Raw genomic sequence first — 9,391 nt, 5'->3', positions numbered from 1 at the left:
CATGGAGAAGGAAGGGATCATGAGCGCCCTCCCCTAACTGAAGAGTATGGACAGTTGGTGGCTTCTCGGGAAGGGAGTCAGGTTATTTAAGGGTGTGGCCCCTGGTAAGTTGACCATATTCCACTGAATGGACCCACACCCAGGAGTATATGGTCAGCACATGCCAGACTCAGTTATAGAAGGAAAAGGCATGAAGTTGGGAAGCGGGGGCAGAGGGACAGGAGAATTCGGAAGGAGTCAAGGGAGAAGAATAGGGGGTGAATATGATCAAAACATATTGTATGCATGTATGAACTTCACAAAGAATCAATAAAAATATTCTATTTTAGTTTTAAAAGGAACAAAGCGTTGGAGAGATGGCTCAGCCATTGAAGGCTGAAGCTTACAACCAGCTGTATTTTTAACAGAACTTTACATACAAACAGAGCTTTATATACAACTTTATGGTGCATAAATTCTCTTAACATGGTTGTTAAAAAATATATATCTAACTGCCAGGGGGCATGGCCCCATGGCAGAAAGCTTGTGTATGCAGGTTTTTGTTTGGGTTTTTACTATTATTATTTTGTGTGTTATGGGTGCTTTGCCTGCATGTATCTGTGATCATAAGTGTGCAGTACTAGCTGTGACCAGAAGAGGGTGCCAGATCCCCCTCCCCCCCCCAAACTAGAAGAACAGCCAGTGCTCTTAACCACTGAGACATGCCTCCAGCCCCAGGACCTTGAGATTTTATCTCCAGGCCCCATTTCCTGTCCCCTTCCGGCTTCTTGCATGAAGATACAGTGTGACTGGCCACCTCCTGTTTTTGCCACAGCCATCCCTGCCGGGACTGATGCCTTCCCTCAAACCAGGAGCCAGCATACACACTTGCTCCCTGACCTAGTTAGTTTTCTATTGCTGTTGATGAAACGCTGACCAAAAGCAACTTGGGTTTATTTCTCATCTTAAACCCATCGCTGAAGGAAGTCAGGGCAGGAACTGAAGCAGGGACCTTGGAAGAGTGCTGCTTGCCAGTTTTCTCCCCATGAGGCATTCAGCTGACTTTCTTACACAACCCAGAACCGCCAGCCCAGGGGATGACACCGCCCACAGTGAGCTGGTACCACGCCCATCAGTCACTAATCAAAAAGATGACCCACAGACACACTCACAAGCCAATCTGATGGGGGCATTTTCTCAATTGAGGTTCCTTTTGCCCCAGTGACTCTAGTTTGTGTCAAGAAGGAAAAAGAAGAGAAAAAAAAAAAAAAAAAAAAAAAAAAAAACACCTGACCAACCTACTCCATTAACTTGCATTTGTCAAGCCATTTTTATCACAGAAACGGAAAAAGTGATGAATACATTCAGCATTTGAGAAATGTTTTGCTCAGGACTATAATTCAAGGTTAACGTGGCCTGTGTGCATGTTGGAGTCAACATGTGTTTTTTTCTGCCCCACCTCAGCTCCAGCACCTACACTCCCCCGGGGTATCACATGGCCCAGAAGAAGGCACTAGGCTGCGGTGTTCGGGCAAGACGACGGACCAACAGCAGGCACCTACCCCAAAGTTCCTGGGCTAGGTTACTGTTCGCCTGCACATCCCCAAGCCAGGATGCTTGCACTCAACGATGGAAACAGCTTAGGAAACTGCCCACAACCGACATAAAATTACCAGATTGTAGCCCACCCTAGAAAATCAGTAAAGGCTTGCCCCTCTGTTTTGTGAGCTGTCTGGTCCCTGCCTTGGCCAGCGCTGGCTCCCGTCTGCTTGCTAGCTGAAGCCCCAATTAAAGAGCATTGCTTGTCTTGTTCACAGCATTTGGCTTCGTCTTGTGTCTGTTGTTTCCATGCCAAAAGATCCTGTCTCTGCCCACCCCGATCCCACTGCCAGATCTCAATAACGGCCACAGGAAGCAGATAGAAAACAATTGCGGACGCACAAGATGCGCGATGCACCGTCAGCACGCTGGGCCTAATTGGAGCATGAGAAACGTACACACGGCTGCAGACTGCTCATTAGCTTTAGACACACGTGGAACCTTTTCAAAATCTGGCCAGATTTTTGGCCGTAAAAGAACTCTTAATAAACTTCAAAGGACTGATGTCACGTGTAAGAGCCCGGTGCAAGGTAATTAGAGTTCAAAATTCGGGAGACGATAACTGTGAATAAAAAATGCTCCTTTCAGTAATCTACAGGTCACAGAAAGAAACACCATGCGAGAATGAGAAGATATTTTGTCTCCTGTGAAAATAGAAGCAAGAACTTCCAAACATATGGGGGGCAGGCAGTGCCGAGAGCACTCGAGCCGTGAATATTAAGAAATAACCAAGGCTGAAAATTAATGGGCTAAGCATCCAGTTCACACACCTCAGAGAACTAAAAGAAGAAAAATACCAGAGGAAATCAAATAATAAAGATAAGCCCAGGAATTAATGAAATAGGGGGCAGGGGGATGTGATAAATTAATGAAATTAGAGATTAATTCTCTGAAAAGACTTGGCGGGGGATGAGCGTTAACTTGTCTGAGCTCGTTTCCCTGGAGACCAGTCTCTCAGCATGGAAGCTGGCCTCATGCACGACTCAGTGACAGCCAGATGGGAGCCCAGGGCTTGAGACAAGGCTTCCCAGCAGCTGTAAGGCTGGAAGCCAAGCCTTGCCTGGCACCTGGCAGGTGCTCACATGAGAACACTGCAGAATCAGGCCCTTGGCCAGGACAGAGAAGAACCACAGTATCCTAACATCAGAGCATCCTAAGCCCAGCAGTCCCGAGTGGCGGGTCCCTTCCTGACTCTAGATGCCCAGTCGGGCTAGACCTTTGTGAGCAGTAGATAGCTGTCACATGGATGGTTGCTCCCTCTTGGAATCCCCCTTTGTACCTATGACTCAGGGAAGTATGTTCTGTATCATGGTCACCCTGGCTTGCATGACTTGATCATGGATAAACCTCTGGAGAAATTGATCACAAGGAGAGAGGAGAGAGAGAGAGAGAGAGAGAGAGAGAGAGAGAGAGAGAGAGAGAGAGAGAGAATATGAGCAGAAACCAAACTGGAAGGGGAGGGTCGATGCTGTGAACCCTGAACACACTGCAAAGTCAGAGAGATGATGTACTAGGCTGAGCAACAGTCTTCGAGGAAACCCAGGGCCTCATCCCAGGGGACTGTGAATGTTACAGGACAGAGTATATTTCAGGAAACTGAGTCTCTGGAGGTGAGATGACCTAAACCGTCTGTAACTGTGATGTCGTCACAAGGATCCTTACAGCAGAGAAGTGGAAAGAATTTGGCAGAAGAAGAAGAGGATGTGATGGGGGGGGGTACCTGTTGGTCTAATAAAGAACTGACCAATAGCAAGGCAGGAGAAAGGATAGGTGGGGCTGGCAGGCAGAGAGAATATATAGAGGGAGAAATCTGGAAAGAGAGATCTAGAAGGAGCCAGAGAAGGGGAGGACATCAGGGGCCAGCCACCCAGCTACACAGCCAGCCACGGAGTAAGAGTAAGATTTACGGAAGTAAGAGCGCAGGAAAAACCCAGAGGTAAAATGTAGATGAAATAATTTAAGATAAGGAAAGCTGGCAAGAAACAAGCCATGGAAAGGCTGGGCATTCATAAGTAAGAAAAAGTCTCTGTATTTATTTGGGAGCTAGGTGGTGGGCCCCCAAAAAAAGAGCCAAAAAACTATAATAATTTGGTGTTCCAACGTGGGCTGTATTTCCACGTAGGGTTTAAGAAAGCTGGGGGGGATAAGGGGAGGAGGGATACGGCTCCTTTAAGACTTTCAGCCGGACAGTTTCTGCCAGCCACTGAGCACTTAAGCAGCTAGTATGTTAAGTAGAAACAAAAAACTAAGTAAAAACGCCTGCCACAGCACAAGCATTGGCATGCTAGAGGTTTAGGAAGGCTGAAGGCAGTTCCTGGTCAGACAAACCTCCAGACGGCCTTGAGTTTTCATGTTTGGCTTTCCTGACCCGAGAGGCAGGCAGAGCCAGCAGAGAGCTGCATGCGGAGATTCCAGGTGTATTTTAGCAGTTTAAAAGTTTGCTCATGTGGTCAAAAAAGGCTAGAGATACGCAATAAATAAAAGAGGTCCAGACGGGAAAACCTCTAAGTAGGTTACAGTGTGTTTAACCATGTGCGTAGGCTTACGAAAAGGAAAAGGGTATAGTCATACAAGGAAATGAATAGTTTAAAAATAATAGTCTTTAAATAGAGATTAAAAGTAATAGGGGAAAAAAGCCACATAAGATGGGAAGTACACAGATTCAGTATGTTATTGTGTTGATTTTGAATTTTTTGATTGTTGAAAAGCAAAGGACAGCTGCAAAAAGGCCTGGGATTGAAAGAAGGACTGTTGAAATAAATCAGCCTAGATACTTTAGGAATGCCTTAACTTTTAAAAAGTTAAAGAATATATTTGTCAAATGGAAAGCAAAAATGCTTTCGAGTTCTGTTCCCACAGGAGATAAGAGGCTGTGGATTCCTTCAGGGTTAATATGGATCAGGTTTGATCAGGCAAGACCTCCTGAAACTTGACAGGTGATGTCTATCAGCCAAGGTTACTGCTGGTCTTCCAGGACTTGCCCATTATCTAAAATTTTCTCTCTGGGACCCTAAAGATACTTTGTCCACAGACAGCAGGAGGAAGTATGGAGAAAACTATGCCCACATTCCTAAGAGTTGGGAGGTGTGGGTGGTTTTTGGTTATTTGGTGGGTTATGGATGTTTGCTATCATTTAGGGGAATATAGAATATTGATACAAATTCAAAGTTATTTTTGCACTGTATATATATTTTTACTCTTGTTTACAGGATTTTTGTATTGTATTTTATCAATTTTAAATTGATAAAAAAAATTAAGGTTATTTTTGTTACAGCATATTGTATGTATGTTTCTATTTTTGTTTGAGGTATCATGCCTACACAGTTTGTTTGGAAATGTAGGGTGAAGTTCTAGTTTTCGAAAGCTATTATTATAAACTATATAGGACAATCAAGAAACATAACAATCAAATTTATAGATATGTTAGGTATGTTTTCTAGGTTAAATAGATATATTTTAGATAGATGTTCTTCAGATACCTCAAAGATTTACAGAATATGGCATTTAAAATGTTTTGTTAACTTAAAGTTTTTCATGACAATGAGACACATCTGCTCCTGGCAGCATCAATTTACTTCAGAGAAGCTGATGGGCACTGAAGAAATTCCTTATGGAGTTTGCTTTCACTGTGGCAAGGTTAGCCACTGGGCAAAGAAACTGCTCTTGTCTTTGACTGCTGACAATGTGCTGTGCAGACTGGATATGCAGGACACACAGGAAAAAAAAATGTTGAACTTTGCCAAAACAAGGCAGAACAATCCTTCAAATTTCCTGCTTCACTGAAAAGTCTGCCAGATACTCTAGGTCTACAGGCTGAAGATGGATGCCCCAACATTGCAGAGGAACTTTGGGTGACTGTCCAGGCAGCCAAATGTCTCTGTTGTTAGATAATATTGCATCCTTCTGGGTCTTTGATAAAGTTGAAGACTAGATAGTCATAGTTGCAGTGTTTCTTAGTTATGATAGAGAGTGAACTAGGTATAAAACTTTAGATTCACTAAGGTAAGACAGATAATGCATTTTCTTTGAAAATGCTAACTATAAATGGACTGAATATTATAAATTCTTACTTGATAATTGTTATATATAGTCTTATTATGTTTAAGTTAAAACCTTTTCATTTTTATTTAGACAAAAAGGGGGAAATGTAGTAGAACATTTTAAGGTATGTTACTTTTGTTTATGTTGCATTTGTTTAACTCTGTGAAGCTGTGTTACTGTGCCTGTGTAAAACACCTGTTGGTCTAATAAAGAACTGACCAATAGCAAGGCAGGAGAAAGAATAAATGGGGCTGACAGGCAGAAATAATATAGAGGGAGAAATCTGGAAAGAGATCTAGAAGGAGCCAGAGAAGAGGAGGACATCAGGAGCCAGCCACCCAGCTACACAGCCAGTAAGCCACAGAGTAAGAGTAAGATTTACAGAAGTAAGAGAACAGAAAAGGTCCAGAGACAAAAGATAGATGGGATAAGTTAAGATAAGGAAAGCTGGCTAGAAACTAAGCCAAACGATGGCTGGGCATTCATAAGTAATAATAAGCCTCTGTGTGTGAATTTATTTGGGAGCTGGGCGGCGGACTCCCAAAAAAGAGTAAAAAACTAACATCAATGGGGTAGAAGGGAGCAGCAAGCTTGAGGTGATCACTCTGAAGGTGAGGGAGGCCACAGGCTAAGGGATGCTGGGAGGCACCAGAGCCTGGAAAAGGCAGGAGGTGGATTCTGTCCTCTAGCCCTGATGGCATGCTGGTTCAGTCCAGGGTCACCCATTCTGGCCTTCTGCCTCCCACAGCGTTGTAGAGGTTAGATGAGGACTTAGAGCTTAAAGAGTTAGGGTCGTTGAAAGGTCTTAGGTCATTGGAGGAATGTCCTAGCACGGGGTGTGGCACACCACACACCCCCTCTTCCTATCTTTGTCACTTCCAGCCCCCAAGTCATCAATTCCCCCACTTCACTTCCAGGAGACGGTGTTGTCTCTGCATAAGCCAAAATCAGTGGTGCCAACACACCACAAATGGAAATTTCCAGAACCTTGAGCCCACACGAACCTTTCCTCTTATTAAACTGGTTATCCAGGGACTTTTGTTATAGTAATAGAAGGCTGACTAACACGGGCTATAAGGGAATAAGTTTGTGCTGTGTTTTAAAAGTGTGTGTGTGTGTGTGTGTGTGTGTGTGTGTGTGTGTGTGTGTGTAAATGCATGCACGCATCCCAGAGAAGGCAGGCCCAGAGGATCAATCTCTAGCTCCAGTTCTTTGTTGTTTCCACTGTGCTTTGTACCCCACTTGCAAGCAATTCTTCTGTCTACCTCGCCATCTCCCAGTAGGAATGCTGGGATTATAGCTATGTGCCACCTCATCTGGATTATTTACATGGGTTCTGGCTGTTGAATTCAGGTTGTCAGGCTTAAATAGCAAACATTTCTGCCACTGTGTGTGTGTATGGGGGGGCGGAGATAAGGTGCATACGGGCATGCACATGTAGGAAGGATCATGCCTGTGTCACAGCATGTGTGCGAAGGTCAGAGGACATCTTGCAGGAGTCAGTTCTCTCCTCCTGCCACGTGTGCTCCAGGCACACACTCAGGCCCTCAGGCTTGGCAGCAAGCCCCTTCACACACCGCTCCATCTCATAGGCTCATCGTGAGCTCCATCCCCACAGGATGTCAGTGCTGTCAGGATGGCTACTCGCTTCTGGATTTTCACACTCACCCTCTTCTTTACTTCGAGTCTGCCCTGCTGCTGCATGGGTGCATTCTCTCCGCTCCAGGCTTTCTATCTGGAAGTGTCTTCGGCCTCTGACTTTTCCCCTTACTTCCCACCTGTGCACAAAGCTCCTTCCAGGGGACTCTTTCAGGCAGCTTGGAGTTGGGTCATCTTTTTCCAACCCACTTAGGCAATGACCACTGAGGCTGGTACCTTTGGGCTGCACCTGGTGGCACCATTGCCCCTTGGGAGCTTTCGCAGGCTGATTTAACTTTCCTGTTCTCTCTTCCATTTTGTTTCTGGTTTACCCTTCCTGCCTCTGAGAGACCCTTGGATATTTCTTCTTGGAATCGTTTTTGATCTGCCTGATGGGGATTTGCATGTACCTTGTTGAGCAGATTTTAAAGCACATACTGTGGGTTTTACAATACACCCTCCAATCTCACTGTCGTCCACTCACCTTTTAAAGTGAAATAGGGATCTTTAACGCCCCTCTCCATCCCTCCATCCTTCTGTTTGGTATATAGCTGTCCTAAACACATCTGTGTACATCAAGAGCCACATGGACAGCGGGGGAAAGTTTTGCTTTATTCCTGGGATACAATTTAAGACAGTTGAGGAAAGTCACATTCCCTGCATTTACTCAGTCTGCAGCTCCTGGCAGTTCCCGGCAGTTCCTCACTGTCCTGCTGATCCACTTTAGGGCCTGTTGGCCATGGTTCTTCTCATCTTCCTTCACTTGGGAATGGCTCCATTGCCCCTCCATTCCGAAGGGGTACTTTCGCTAGGTATAGAATTCCCGATGTCAATACTTTAAGAATCTCAGTGCTGGGCCACACAGCTCCCGGGAGGATCTGCTCTTTCCAGTGCTGACACCACAGCTGTCATTGTCTTACTGTCAGAGAGCCCTCCCCTGTCTTTAGTTTTTTTAAATGCTTGACTCTGAGGTATCTTGGTATGTATTTCTTTGGGTTTATATTTGTTGGGATGGGTTCAACTATTTGTATCTGTAGGTGTTAATCTTTCACCAAATTTGGAAAGTTTCTAGATGTATTTCTTCAGTTTTCTAAGGGAGGGGAGATTTATCTTAGTCAGTGTTCTGAGGCCAAATCCTGTTTTTTCAAACCCATGTACTTTCTCTTCTCCTAAACCACTAGTGGCAGGAATACTGGATCTTTTGCCATGCTTCCACAGGCCCTTGAGGTTCTGCGTTTTTTCTTTATTTAGATAGGCCCCACTGTGTAGCCCTGGCTGGCCCCTAAGTCACTATGTAGACCAGGCTGGCCCCTAAGTCACTCTGTAGACCAGGCTGGTCTTGAACTCGTATAGAGACCCACCTGCCTCTGCCTCCCAAGGTGAAAGGTGTGTGCCACCATCCCGGCCGAGGGCCAGCTTCTAATATTCCATTTCTCCAGGTGCAGACTCTGTCTTTGAATCTCCTGGTTCGAATCTCCTGGTTCTTCCTCAGACCCCTTCATTCTGTTGATGAGACCAGCCAGTAACTTTTGATTCTGATTCCGACTCCAGTTCTACAGTTTCCACCTGACTCTTCATTATGCATCTGTTTGTTTGTGGGAGCCTTCTGTTTTCTTGTTGTAATCGCAGCAGTATGTTACCATGGCTACTGCGCAGTCCTTGCCAGATAATTCCAGTATCTGTGTTGACTTGACGTTTGTGCCTATTGATGTTCTTTTTTATTTGAGGTTTTCTTGGTTCTCAGCATGACATATGATGTTCTATTTTTTTTTTAATGATTTCTTTTAAAACCATGTGTAGACAGGAGAGGGAGCGTACACAAGAGTTCAGTGTCTGAAGAGATCAGAAGAGGGCACCAGATTCCCCTGAGCTGGAGGTTACTGCTGGTTGTGAGCCCCCTGATATGGGTGCTGGGAACTGAACTTAGATCCTCTACAAGAGCAGCAAGTGCTCTTAAATGCTGAGATATCTCTTCAGGCTCCTCATGTGATTTTCAGTAGTATCCTAGAGCCTTGGAGTATGTGTTATATGTTAGGAACATAAGTGAAACTATTTTGTGTGAGTTGGAATAATGTGATGTCTGTAAGATTAGAACTTGCCAACCAGGTAGCTCTGAGAGGTAGGCCTCAGAAGC

General features: G+C 44.8%; 1 long non-coding RNA gene across 1 annotated transcript; it reads right to left on the bottom strand.

Moving 5' to 3' along the window:
- Positions 1-7,846: 7,846 nt before the first annotated feature.
- Positions 7,847-9,180, bottom strand: LOC131896988 (uncharacterized). Its single transcript, XR_009375560.1, has 2 exons — positions 8,619-9,180; positions 7,847-8,065 (listed from the first exon to the last, which is right to left on the bottom strand). It is a non-coding gene; the product is annotated as an uncharacterized LOC131896988 (long non-coding RNA).
- Positions 9,181-9,391: the final 211 nt, after the last annotated feature.

The sequence above is a fragment of the Peromyscus eremicus genome, chromosome 20, assembly GCF_949786415.1.
Source record: "Peromyscus eremicus chromosome 20, PerEre_H2_v1, whole genome shotgun sequence".
NCBI classification, from domain to species: Eukaryota; Metazoa; Chordata; class Mammalia; order Rodentia; family Cricetidae; genus Peromyscus; species Peromyscus eremicus.
Note: the sequence above shows the minus strand (reverse complement) of the source record. Positions and strands in the feature narration are given on the sequence as shown.